The sequence below is a fragment of the Apus apus genome, chromosome 4, assembly GCF_020740795.1.
Source record: "Apus apus isolate bApuApu2 chromosome 4, bApuApu2.pri.cur, whole genome shotgun sequence".
Taxonomy (NCBI): domain Eukaryota; kingdom Metazoa; phylum Chordata; class Aves; order Apodiformes; family Apodidae; genus Apus; species Apus apus.
In genome coordinates this window covers 68,653,216-68,667,653 of record NC_067285.1, presented here as the reverse complement: position 1 = coordinate 68,667,653, position 14,438 = coordinate 68,653,216, and the positions used below count along the sequence as shown (strand labels likewise).

At 43.5% G+C, this 14,438-nt stretch overlaps 1 protein-coding gene across 2 annotated transcripts in view; it reads right to left on the bottom strand.

Moving 5' to 3' along the window:
- GPRIN3 (GPRIN family member 3) overlaps positions 1-3,291 on the bottom strand; it is a 34,226-nt gene extending 30,935 nt beyond the window's left edge. Inside the window, exon 1 of one of the 2 annotated variants that reach the window (XM_051618934.1) lies at positions 3,032-3,291. The gene's annotated coding sequence lies outside the window, so the exon portion shown is untranslated. Of the gene's footprint in view, positions 1-2,622; positions 2,725-3,031 lie in introns of those variants that run through there. The other variant, XM_051618933.1, reaches the window with a different exon arrangement.
- Positions 3,292-14,438: the final 11,147 nt, after the last annotated feature.

Genomic DNA, 14,438 nt, shown 5'->3' with positions numbered 1-14,438 from the left:
TTCAATCTTTTCTATAGACATATTTTCAGGGACTTGAGAAAAAACAAAACATCCTGTGTGAGATTTCACTAAAGCTCATTGTCCTGACACTTAATTCAGATCAGAATGTACTTTTTCTTAATTTTAACACTTTGAAGACAGTTAGGTCATTTTATAGGCTGAAACCTGCTATCTTCATTCCTGCACACAAATCTTATCCACAACGATCATCACCTCATTTCATGGGATGGTCTTTAATTTTTGGACCTTCTTACATCACCTTCCCTCAGTGTGCATAAGCTCTTAGGGTAAGTCAAGGTGGTTACAACCCTTGCTTCACCCACCCTGAAAAGAAAAACAACCAACAAACCCAAACCAAAAACCTCTCAATAAAAATACCCACTTCAAAGAACTTTGTTATTTTGTACCATTTCCCACAGCAGGTGCCTTTGGACTACTTGAGTCCGTCCTTTCAGCACCCTTTTGAGCTGCTACACGCTACTGGTAAACTAGACAATATACTGCCAAAAACACCCTCTTCTGGCCCATACTCTCACATACTATGCATCCTGAAGGGAGCTATAAATCCAGGCTTAAGCACACTTTGGACTAAGTAAAACCCCCAAAATTAAAGATTCACATCATAATGACAATGGATGTATCAGCCTAGATATCACACCCAGCAGTGGGATTTACAGTTCTGTAAGGCAGGAAACCAGATCTCTTTGTCTCTCATCAACACTGCAGGCACAGCTGAATGAAAGCTGTTACGAAACCAATTCAGTGTAACGGGCACTTTCAGTTTGCAGTTTGTATATTACTCAGCATAACTTCTCCCCCAGTAAACTTCAAATAACTTTAAGGTCATCCGAAGTAAATGCTACCAGAAAGAAGAAATACGGTTTTAGCATGGAGGTCCCAGTGTAAAACTCAGGTGACTTCTAGAGGGACAAACACCAGAGCTCTATTGTCATTCCAGAGCTGCAGACTCTCTGGAAGTGAAAGGAGGGAAGAATCCATTTAATATAAGCAGATTCAAAGTTATGCACGTAAGAAGATTTAATTTAAATGTCACTTACAGGACATAGAACCAGCTTCTGAGAAAACCCTGAATTGCAAAGAAACACAAGGATCACTGCACATAACTAATGGAACCTAAGTTCCCACTGTGTACTCATGGGAAATTAAAGTTTGTGCCATTGGGTGAACAGACAGGGGAATACCGAGGACAAGGTTACTATCCACACATGCGACACTAAGAGCCTTCCTTAAATCCTCTGTGCAGCACTGGTGGCCAGTGAGGGCAACGGCAGGGACTCAGAGAAGAGCAGCCAAGCCATTTCTCCTTGGGAGATTTTGCATTCCAGGGAGAGACTGCAGGAGCTCAATCTATTTATCTCATCAGAGACAATGTTAAGTGACTATTTAATTACTGCCCTTAAATACTTGAGCAGAGAGAGATGATCTGAAACTAGAAGCTATTTCATCTGATAGACAAAATTACAAGATCTAGTAGCTAGAAGATAAAATAAGAAAAGCTCAAAGTGGAAAAAAGATTAAAATGTTTAACAATGAGATTAATGTTATGGAAAAGGTTAGACTACAGGATCACGAGAATTCCTTATGATTCCAATAAATCCACCAGCATCATTATCTTCTGAGAGAAAAAGAAGGATGAAGGAAAAAAGTATTAAAAAATCCAAGACCTGTATGGGGCACAAAGAGTGGTCTATTTGTGGACAACCAAGTCACAGACTGGGAGCTGGCAAGACCATCTGCAGTTCTGTCACCGACTTCAACAGGAGAACGGAAAGGCCGGAGAGGGCTTCGAACCCCCCGGGCCAGGCTGCTCCAGGCGCCTGCAGCCACCAGGCACTGACACGGGTGAGCAGCACTAGCCCAGCCCGCAGGGCGCCCCCTTATCTGACCGCAGCACCCCAGCTCCCGCTCTCCGCCCCCCGAGAGCACCGCTGCAGGATGCCCGGGTTTCGGAGACACCAGGGCACACAGGTGCACCCGCACCTCTCTCTGGGTCCGGCATCCCGCTGCGGGGCGCAGGTTGCGGACGGGGCCGGCCTGGGGCACGCCCCTCGGCCGCCACGCTGAAGCCCGGGCGGGGAAGGGCGGGGGGCGCGGGCGCCCAGCGCGGCGCAGGCCTGCGCGGGACCCTCCGCGCTGCGACACCGCGGCCGCTGACACGTTGCCGTGGCGACCGCGCCGCGCATCGCCCGGCCCGGCCCGGCCCGGCGCGCCGCAGCCCCCGGCGCGGCGATGGAACACCTTGTCTTTCTGTTTAAGTTCTTCCGTTCTCCCGGACACGCGGGAGCCAAACCCGCTTCCAAGCGCGGGTAAAAATCAGCAGAGGATTTAGAGAGGCCCCCTCGGGGTTGGCCCGACCCGGCCAACCCCCTCCAGCACCGCGGAACAGCGCACAGCTCCTCGGGGTGCGCTCCCCGAACGCAGCTCGGCCCTGCCAGCACCGGCCCCCCGAGGCCGGCAGGGCGAGGCGGTCCCGCGCCGAGCCCCGGCCACCTGTCCTCGCACCGACCCGCTCCTCTCCCGCGCTGACAAAACTTGCTGGGGGGATGCGTGGAGGTGCTCCCGGACCAGCTGCCTCCCGCACCGCTCCCTCCCGCCCCTTACCTCCGCGGCGGCTCCCGAGGAGCCGCGGGCGCACCGCCGCCGCGGGCCGGGATGACCTTGCGGAGAAATTCATCATCCGGGCAGGAAAACAAGCCCTTCCTCGGGGTGTGCAGCGGCGGGAGGAGGGCGGGCGGAGGGAGGGAGGAGGGCTCCGCTAGGGTGGCCCTCCCCGCCGCGGGGGGCAGGGGGGAGGCGATTGGTGCCGGCTACCGAGAGGCAGCGGCGGCGGCTGGGGCCGGCTCGGTGAGGCGGGAGTGCCCGGGCTGCGGCGCCCGGCCGGGGCTGGGCTCCCTCCCGCGGCCGGGGGGAGCGGGGAGGGGGCTCCGGCACCTTTCCCCCCTCTCCTCGGCGCCGAGCCCCTGCGCTCCCGCCCCAAGCCCTCCTGAATCCGGAGGGCGCTGGCGGTTACCTGCTTCCAGGGAGGCATTCCCAGCTCACACCAGCCCCACGTCAGGCCTCTCGTGGCTTTTATAGCCAGGGGAGCTGGAGTCTGCTGCCTTCCCTCAGGCGCAGGGGCCGTCGGTCCCCTCCGCAGCCCCCGGCAGAGCTCAGCAGCCGTGCCGAGGCTCGACGGTGCGTCGGGGCTTGCTCTGCACTGGCTCCTCTGCGAGCCGGTTCTTCCCAGCTCCTGAAACACAGCTATACGCTGAGCTGCTGCGCGGCAGGAGAGTGGGAACCGCACATCCCAAATCCCCTAATTCCGGCCACCTTGGCTGGTCCAGCATGTGGTAAGGGAGGAAGCGCGCCTACGGAGAGCTATCCAGGCACCTAATGAGCCGTTTGCTTCTGGAGCTGTACAAATTAGCCTGTGGAACTGCAGTGTATGCAAATGCGGATCAGCTCTTGCCAGGCATTCAGCTGGGGTTGTTTTTCATCGGCAAATTCGGCTTCCTCTATGAAACACTGCCCTGTTTGCCTGTAGCCAGCCATAAAAAATAAAAATAAAACAAACAAACAAGGAAAATAATAATAATAATAAAAAGTAGATCCAAGCAAAAATATTAGCCGCAAAAGACATTTTGGGTTAAGACTCATAATTGGAAATCTTTGATCCAGTTTCAATTTGTTCCCACCAGTGTGGAATTTTATCTCTCTGCTGCAATCACAGGAAATGGTTTGGTTCAACAGTGCCCAGAGATTAAAGTCAAGCTCGGGTTTCCCACCGGGAAAGTAGCAGTGTTTCTGCCTTCCTTTACGGATTTCCAAAACTGCAAGACAAGCTGCAAAGAGAGCTCTGTTGCAATATGGAAAAGATTGGGGGGGAAAAAGAACATTTGACTAGAGGATCTAAGAAAATAGTTTTTATCTCTAATCTTTGTAATTGTCATGGAATCATATTATCTTGATCCATATGAACGGACACATATTTCATTCACTGCTCTGCAAAACAGCCTCAGGCTCAGTTATTGATCCTATGTCTCTTTGACTTACGGGTTAAGTGATCATGAAAAGCATCTTACATTTCCCACTGTGACATGTATAATTTCTTCCCTAACAGCAGCCTCTAAGATCTGCACATATTTATGTAATAGCCATTCCAGAATGTGGCTTTCTGACAGTAACCTAACCACGGAAAATTTAAGAGATTCTCAAAATTCACCAACATTACCACTCCTTCACGTGTGTCAAAACCAAATCATTATGGGCCTGAATATCCCAAGCATCCCAAGCAGTGGAAATCTCACTGAAGTGGGCGAGTAAAGAGAGCATCCAACTTTATCAGGAAAAGATTTACAGCACTAGCACAGCCAGGGGTTCTTATGGGCCAGTAGCTCTTATTTACTTTCTTCTCTTTACAATCTTGCTACTTTTGTTTTGTTTTGTTTGTTTGTTTTTGTACTCTGGAGGGCTGTATGGAGCAGAGTCCTCACCCTGGTCACATCTGAGTCAAGAACACAAGGTCAGGTTAGCAAACAAGAGTCAGTGTTCAGCTCCTCTTGGTTATTCTGCTAAATAAATAAATACATTCTACTTATTTTTAAAGAAACATTTCCAAACTTCCTAGAATAAATCTTGGTGTCATTAACATTACTACAGTGAAACTTCCACTCTTTTTTTTTTTTTTTGTTAAAGAAGAAATTCTGGGTGATGCAATTTCCTTTTGTCAGTAATTGTATTTTTATGAAGAGGCAGCTGTAGGCACTTTTAGACCTTTCTGCTACAAGGACTTCAATGGACATCAGGGGCTGCTCAGCAAGGGACAGTTACAATTAGTGTAGTTTTCCCAGACTTTCCCAAACATAGATTCCTTATCTGGATTCTTAAGACACATTCTTTCTGTTTAAAATACTTTCCCCTGCCCACATCCCGCCCCCCCCTCATTCTCCCATCCCCTTCTTAGCCTGAAATACTAAAATCACAGTCTTGGCACTCAGTTAACCAGTTAACTCAATTAATTCTGCACGCTAGCCAAGCTGCTTGTGTCTCTTAATGTAGCTTTTACACCCCACTGACACCTTTTCCTTTCTGTGCCCTTAATATGACTGAAATACAGCTGCTCAACTAATAATCTCTTCTTCATGCCCAGTAGGTCAGGGATGCAATGATGACCTAGAAAAGCTGACAAGAGGCATCAAAGAGACTTAGATCATTGCAGAAAGTGGTTAAGGTGATGAAGGTGATTTATGAACTCTTCGCATGTTCATGTTTTCTTCGCCTACATCCTTTTCTCTTCCCTGAAACACGGCCTATCATAGAAGGATTTTGTTTGGTACATCATCCAATATTGGTATTAAAGACCTCTAAACCATTTTCTAAACCCTGTCATGATCTCTGAACTCCACTAGCTGCTGTCCTGATAGGCTCAACATATCAATGTGTGACCGTATCAATGGAAACCAGATATTTAGATTATTCTGGTTTATTTACCTGAGATTGTAACTAATTTGCTTAATCACTTGTGAGTCAAGACCAATTTACTACCGTTTTTCCCCATCCTTTTGTCTGCTTTAATCTCCAACTATATCCATTTGTTTTATGTTAACTTTTTGTAGGTTTTAATGCAGAAGAGCATACATGCTGAGGGCAGCATATGGCAGGTTACTTAGCTTTAAGCACCATGCTTAGCACTTCCTAAAGTCAACGGAACATGCTTAAAATTAAATGTGTATATAGGTCTCAATAATCCATAATAATAAAGACTTAAACCTTTTCAACTTGCTAATATTGACCAGGTTGAAAGCACAAATTTAACTATAGAGGGATTATCTTTTGATATAGATTAGCTAGAACTCAGGGCAAAAGGAGCCTGGATTTTCTAGGAGCTGCAGGAATACAAATAATAATCAGAAATGACAACCACATTTCTATAGCACCTTTGAAGACTTTTTAAAATGTTTTAAAATCTCATATTTAAACTGTATCACCATCTGGCTAAAATAAAGTTCTTTAATGTAGCTGAAAAATACCCGAGCTGCTGACTTTTTAAATGTGAAGTGGTATAATATCTTGAGAAGACAGGTAGTTGGCGTAAACTGGCATAATTTCATTTACTTCAGTAGCATTACACAAAATTACATTAGTGTGGATTAAGCCTGTTTTTTATTGCACTGCTTCTAACATATTTCTGAATATATTTTCGGTTCTGATAATATTGATACCAAATTTAAGTTTTGTAGAAGCCTTTTTTTTTTTATTCTTCTTTTTTTTCATTTTAAATCCAGTATCTTTCAGGTTTTCTTTAGGAAAAGTTTCAAATGCTTTAAAAAGTAAATGGAAGCAAAACATTTCTCATGCAAAACTCCAGCTGAAGACTGAGCTGAAAAGTGCAAGGAAGAGCAACTTTGTGACTGCAATAGTGTAACATTTATAGGTTTGTTAAGGCACTTACACCTTTGCTTCCTATTAATGCAAAAAACAAGTGAATGACGGGGTAAGCATGTTCATTTTGGACTGGGAGCTGAGCCAAAAAATGTCCGAGTCCTCTGGTATGATAGCTGCAGTCAGCAGCTGTGCCATTAGAGACAAGCGTATTGAGGAAGAAAACCATACACAAGGTGTCGTGATGCGTGTTTTGTGTTCATGCACTTGCTGTGTAACCAACAGAGCAAATATTCATTCCACATGTTACACAGCATCTCTCTCTCTCCCTTTAGCTTTCACATATCTAATGGGCTGTACTGGGCATCTCATAAATGGATGTGCTGTGATAACGCTCCTGGATCATTCAACTGGGGCTGATAACACTGTTTATAGCTAGAAAGAATCAGTTCTGTTGGTCATACTTCCTTTAAGAATGGTTCCTTTAAATGTTATGGTCTTCATTACAATCAAACCAAAGCAAAAAAAAACACATGGAAAAAAAAAAGGTATAAAGAAAACTGCATGGAACAAATAATTCACCAATGTAAGTGAACTCAGCATCTGGGGTGTTTTTCCATTTTCATGGTTGTTCTAAACCACTATGAATTCATATGCTATTTGCTGTACCTCAAGCAGGTGAGTCAAATTTCAGTTGAAAATATGCAAGGATGTGAATTTCTGCAGCATTGTGAAAACATCTTTGGCCCTTACCATGCATTCCTTGGCTGGTTTTGCTTCTGATTGCAGTGGAGATCCTCATGGAGAACTTGAGCCACCCCCAGTGTATACAGCTGGAACAACACAGCATGGCATAGGCAATCCTAGAGGTTTATGGGTTGTATCAACTTCTTCACCCAAGTGACAGAGCAGCCAGTAAGGAGTAGTGCTCACTGGACATCACACTCACAAACAAGAAGGGGCTCACTGATGATGGAATTTAGGCTCCTGAAGACAAGGAGGAGGGTTAAAAGCAAGCTCATAGCCTTGGACTTCAAGAGAGCAGAGTTTGGCATCTTCAGCAATCTGGTTGATAGAGTGTCCTGGGATAAAGCCCTGGAGGGAAGAGTGGCCCAAGAAAGCTGGTTAATATTCAAGCATTGTCTCCTCCAAACTTAAGAGCAGTTCATCCCGATGAGGAAGGAGTCAGGCAAAAAGCCAGGAGGCCTACATGAATGAACAAGGAGCTCCTGACTAAACTCAGATGCAAAAAGGAAGCATACAGAGGGAGGAAGCAAAGCCAGGTAATCTGAGAAGAATAAAGATACCCCTGAGCATCCAGAGATGGAGTTAAGAAAGCTAAAGTCCAACTAGAACTGAATCTGGCTAGGAATGCCAAAGACAACAAGAAGGGCTTCTGTGGGTAAATAGGTAACAAAAGGAAGGGTAGGGAAAATGTGGACCCATTGCTGAAGGAGATGGGGACCTGGTTACATGGGACATGGAAAAGAATGTAAGTATGCCACCTTCACCTCAGTCTTTACTAGCAAGACCATCCTTCAAAAATCCCGGTTCCCAGAGACCAAGGTAAGTCTGGAGCAAGTAATATAAGGATCAGATTAGAGAATACTTAAGCAGACTGGTCCATACACAAATCCATGCACCCTGGTGAGGTGCCCCCACAAATGTTAGGGGAGCTGGCTGATATCATTGCAAAGCCACTCTCAGTTATCTTCAAATGATCATGGCAACTGGGAGAAGTACCTGAAGACTGGAGGAAAACAGATGTCACTCTTATCTTCAAGGAGGGCAAGAAGAAGGCCCCATGCCAGTTAGTTTTACTTCAGTCCTTGGAAGGTGGTGGAGCAACTAATCCTGGAAACTGTTTCCAGGCACATGGAGAATCAAAAAGTCATGAGGATCAGTCAACATGGCTTCACCAAGGGGAAGTCATCCTTGACCAACTTAATAAACTTCTATGGTGAAAAGACTGGCTTGGTAGATGAGGAGAGGGCAGTGGTTATTGTCTATGTAGACTGCAGGAAGGCTTTTGATACTGACTGCCCTAAGATTCCCTTAAGATTCTCATAGAGAAGCTGATGAAGTATGGGCTGGATGAGCAGACAATGAAGTGGATTGAAAAGTGCCTGAATGGCCATGTCCAGAGGGTGGTGATCAGTGGCTCAAAGTCTAATTGTAGGCCAGTCACTAGTGGTATATTCCAGGGGTGGGGACTGGGTCAATACTGTTACACATCCTCATTCATTATTTGGATGAGTGGGCACAGTACAGCTTCAGCAAGCACCTTTGCTTATGACACAAATTTGGGAGGAATGGCTCATACACCAGAGGGTACTGCTGCCATCCAGAGGGACCTCAAAAAGATGGAGAAATGGGCTGACAGGAACCTCAACCACCTGAATAAATGGAAGTGTAAAGCCCTGCACCTGGGAAGGAGCAAGCCCATGCACCAGTACCTGTTGGAGGCTGACTGGTTGTAAAGCAGCTTTACTCTGAGGGTGACTGAGCACTGGCAGTTGCCCAGAGAGTCTGTGGTGTCTCCATCTTTGGAGGTATTCAAAAGCCAACTGGATGTGGTCTGTGGCTGTGCTAGAGCAAGGGCATTAAACAAGATGACCCCCAGAGATCCCTTCCAGCCTCTAGCAGTCTATGATTCTGCAATTCCTTTGGTATGATAGGAATCTTTGGTCAATATGTTGTGACACATTTTCAGCCTTAGTGTATGTTTGGCTATGATTAATGTCACATTCTGCTATTCCCATTTCACATACATTCTATATATTCATTATTGTGATTCTAAATGTGAAACGGGCCACACAAAAATACAACCTTCTGCCTTCTCAACAAATTAAAACAAACCATTTGATGAGTCAGTAATTTATACTGTTTACTTCCTTTTATGTCAACAAAACTGAGATCTGGAACAACGCATAATCATAATGATTATAGACATAATGAGCTGATTTATTACGTACTCACCACATGGTATTCTGGTGCATATTCAGCTGTAATGATGTCAAAGAATACCACTGGAAAAACTATCTGCTCAGGCAACCACTGCCTATTGTGAACAATAAATTAAGCAAATGTGGTATGAGATACATGGGGTTTCTGGATTCAGAGCCCTGTCTCTACTTAAATTGTGTTGGATGTGTATATCAACAGTCTGATGTATTTAGAATTTCAGGAAAAAAAGAAAATCAGCTGAGGATTTATTTTAAGCAGTTGAGAGTGCTGAAGGTAAATGTAAATGAAATAATCCCCCAGTAGAGTTCTGTGATGCGGGACCATTCTGCAGCTTGTACATTTGCACTGAGTTTTAGAACCTTTTTGTTCCAATGGTGAGCCTAGTTCTGCTTACTTCCTTGGCTGTGGCAATATTATTCCAGAGAAGAACATCTTTTGGCAGGGCTACTGCAGCTACTTTCATGCTTTCACATTTCATTGCACTGGACAGAAACTTCTAATGTTACCACAGGAGTTGTTCCCCGGACCACTGCTGCGGCTGTTTATGGCTCAGAGTTCCCTCCCCTACAACGTGGATTTTTATGCTGATTCATACAACAGGTGAGATGAAAAGCAGATGTAATAAGTGCTGCAAGAAGAGTAGGTGACGGATAGGTGTAAGCACGGAGATTAAGTATAATGAACAGTAGAGAGAGGAGATGAAAAGAGCTTAAGAGGAGCAGAGGGTCCTGCTTAATTATAAAGAATATAATAAAATCAAGAAATAACTACATATACCAGTTTAGAACCAGATGCCCCAAAAGATTTTTAAAAATCTGGAATTAAATCACCTGTCAATGTGGTCTCTAAACACATCAGGACTGTGTTGGAACAGAAAGCCTTACATACACTCCAGGCAGCTGATAACATAAAGAATCAGGTGCTTCTGTTTCCTGTATGTATTCACCAATTTTCATCAGAATCCTACTGACATATGGTCTCAAGTGTTTGTGATGCAACTGTGCATTGTGAAGCAACATTCCTGATTATTATATTTAAGCTTGCCTTTGCACCTATTATTTCTGAATTATACATTAAAAAATCTAATTTACTTTCTCTTGGCCATTCTTCATGTTGTTGTATCTATCATCATCACCTGTATATCAATCATCTATCTATTATGTTGTTTTATCTAAAATAAGGAAGTAAGATATTTCAATTTTTTTTTTAATTGTTATTTTTCATGTGTCTATCACACCTCTTGCCTAATCATGGGTCTAATAGCATTACTGGTATCAGAAATGGATAACAGCTGCTCTATTTATCTGAAAAAATGAAACCAATTATGTGGCTAAAGAAGCTTAGTTGTTGCTCAGTTGTGGCTCGGTGTAGGTATTTCTAGAAGCTGAGCTTGATCTTTTTAAAAAGCTTGTTTTGCCTTTTTTCTTACTGCAGAAATAACTATCCCCACTTGATCAAATCAACTGATTTTACAGTTCCTCAATTTCAAGTAGGTCAGGCCCTGTCTTCTGTTTCTCAGGATTATTTTCTGTCAAAGCTTTCATTCATGCTGTGAACATCTCAGTTCATTCACACTGGACACCCTCACCTACAGACTCAGGCAGCCCCGTTCAGAGAGCAGCTTGAATGGCCTTGCTGCATGTTCACCATGGACTCCTCCAGACCAGGGTTCATCATAGAGTTCACACTGGCTTAGTTTCACTCAAATGGACAAGGTTTGCATTGGAGTTTCTCCCTCCCTCTTTGTCCTTGTAACTCCTTCTGCTAGGCTGATTTTCCACTGTTCCTTAGTTACTGCCCATTTCAAGTCCTGCCTTGCAACAGGGACCATCCAAACTCTGTCATTAACAAGGACATGACTCATTCAAGCCAAGGCTGAACTGATCTATCTGGGATATGCACAGGGCCTCTTCTATATTATTTCAGCATTTTTGTCATCTGTGAACCTCTGGAAAGCATTATGAGAAGGGCTTTCTGCAGTATAGACCATCACTGTTTCCCATGCAGGTTCTACCAGAAAAACATGTCCATTTTGGCTATCAGTGAATTGTATTAGGAGTAGCAGCATGGTTACCATAAGGTGCTTTGCCTGCCTTTTCTTTAAAGATCTTTTTGCCCCTGGACTCTGTGACATCCCTTCAAAACAAGAGGCAGTCAAGGTTCAGTGATCCATGGGTAGATTTGGAAGATACCTGTCTCACAGTTACAGAGTAAGAAATTTCCTGTCATTCCTAAGGAAATGTCTGGGTACCAGAAATTGTCTTAGAGTTCAGCACTCCTGACACCGAAGTTTCTAGGTGATTTCCTAATGATTCACTGGGCAAGGTAAAATAATATGGAATAAGTCACAGATGAACAAATGTTTTACTGTCTTTTTAAAGCCATCATCCATTAAAATAATTTCAGGAGAGTTCTTGTCTTTTATCTAAAAAAAAATATCTTCAGACTGTTAACCAGGGAAAAGGAGCAGGGGGAAACAGCTGAAACTAATTCTAATACATTTATATTATCTTGCCTACTGATAACATATTTGAATGGTGTTCAGCTTGGAAAAGAAAATTCATTTTTGCATCCATATCTAATAGAAAATTAATGTCACATTGCTTTATAACAGAAGTTTTAATTAATTAGCAGCATTCTGAACTCAGAAACTGATGAGCTGTGAGTTTAGCTCAGCTATATCAGGCTGTTAATTTAGAAGACACTGATACTTTTTATTTCTTCTTTTCAGTATATTCCTCCAGAATTGACTGTCAAGAAAATGGGAACAAACTTTTAGCAGGACCTGTACTGGTAGGACAAGGGTAGGACAAATTTTAAAATGAAAGATTGTAGATTTAGACTAGATACTAGAAAGATTATTTTATTTATTTATTTACTTATTTTTAAGTGAGGTGGTAAACACTGGAACAGGTTGCCTAGAAAGGTGGTAGAAGCCCCATCCTGGGAAACATTTGAGGTAAGATTGGATGGGGCTCTGAGAACCCTGATCTAGTTGAAGATGCTCACTGCAGGGGGGTTGGACTAGATGATCTTTAAAAGTTCCTTCCAACCTGAACAATTCTATGATTCTATGAAAATACACTTAACAGATATGAATTACTAGTGGTCACAATGACACATCCTTCCTTTGACCACATCAGCTAGACTTCCCATTGCTACACAAAGCTAAAGGAGCCCGCATGCCCAGTGTCACTTTGGGACTTGTGTAACAGGACGTTCCTTGCAATCTTTGTTACCTAAGAATGAATTGGATGAGTAGCATTAGGAATGAGGGAATGAACTAATTAATGTGCATTTGGGGGCCAACTTGAAAAGCTAAATTGCAACCCAGCAGTGTGCCTTCCTACACTTCCTAGAATTGGGACCTGTATACTGGGCAAAAATTAGCTGTGACATGTGATGTTTGTTGTGGAATTTTTCCTTCCCATGGAAGATCAGTTTAAATACTGCTGTGACAAGATTGGAGGAACAACAAAAAGGAGATACAAACCACTTCTCTCTAATGTTCAAGACATGTCAAAACATTCAATACAAGCCAAAATGCAATACTTGGAGTAGCATCTCCCCCTTTTATCCCACATCAGGGCACATCAGAGCTAAAGTACAAAACATCCCTCTTCTATAGGCAAACCTCTCTTCTTCCAATTCTGTCCCAGCCTGGCATTTGCCTACCAGAGTCCATCCACCTCCTCTGTCCTGTCACCCTGTAATCAGTAGAATGTGAGGCATCTTCTACTAGGGAAGATGTTCTAACCTCTTCCTTTGAAGACAGCATTGAAGCTTTCCTCAGCAGATTTTAATCTCCTCACCTGACCATGAATACAAATGCACTTTACAGTGTGGAATGCCAGATAAAGCTGTTGAAAGAATCATACAATCTCTCTCCTTCAGATAGCAGGGGTTAGACAATTTTCTTGCTGAAGGTCATTTGAGCATTTCAGGCATATTCCAGGTAATAGCACAAGAAGAAAAAGCATTTTACTGCTGGCTCTGTGAAATAAAGTCAGACACTCTATCTGACCAAATTACTTCAGTATTTTTGCCCATGGTGTAACAGTAAGGCAACAAATATTAATTCTTACGATGTACCTGACAAGAAAACCTACATTACATGTGATTTTTGTTATATTGACTGCAGGAAGCATTCTAGAAATTAGTCAAGAACAATTCTTGCAATTGTGCTTAGGTACCAATAGTGGTGAAAACTCCCAAAAGATCAGAAAGAGATGCTGTTTTAGAGAATACACTGTCTGGAATACACAAGCTCGGATCAGTCTTTTAATATACTCCCTTACCATTGCTATTTACCATTCTTGTTAGCTGAATATTTAGTATGTGTTGCTAGAGTGTTAAGATCAATGCTGTGTGTGTAGCCAAAGGCATTGAATGGCACTTGCTGACAGCCTCTGAACCACCAGAACATTAAGAGCAAAACCACACCAAAACCAACCCCCCTGCCCCTCCCATCAAGACTGTAAAAAAGAAACAAATTACCCAGGTGGCTATCTGAGAGGCTGAATGTTTTAGAATAAAATTTGTTAAATTTTATTATAAAGAGTGAGACACTCATGGGCCTCACTAGACTCTACAAATTAGTCACCAGAACATTCCCAACTGGCATAGAAATGTGAATGTTTTGGAGTTGGAGGACTCTGAATGTCTCATTGTACATTTGGGTATGAACCTTTCCTAGGCTAACAAATGACTAAGGCTGGCTCAAGTGCTGGGGGAAAGATTGTCTTTATTTTTTTTTTTTTACAAATATGAGAAAGACAGAAATGGTCTGGTGGTTGGGGCACTGTATTCTGACATTATTTCATATCCCTCTGAGCATGACCATAAACCTCCTTCATTGCTGTTAGCCAAACCCTTAGGGTCTTTGTTCTCTTTATTTTATAGGACTGTTGAAAGAAGAAATCAGAAAATCATAAGCACATGGCAGCTGCTCAAAAATCACAGAACTGGGAGCTATTAGGAGCAGAAGAGATAGCTCTCTGTAAAACAGGGCTGCTGGGGTTTCAGAGGTTTTTTAATTCTTTGCCAAGCTTGCAGTAGAGTAGGAGGTACCTGAGTACTGTGATCACCAG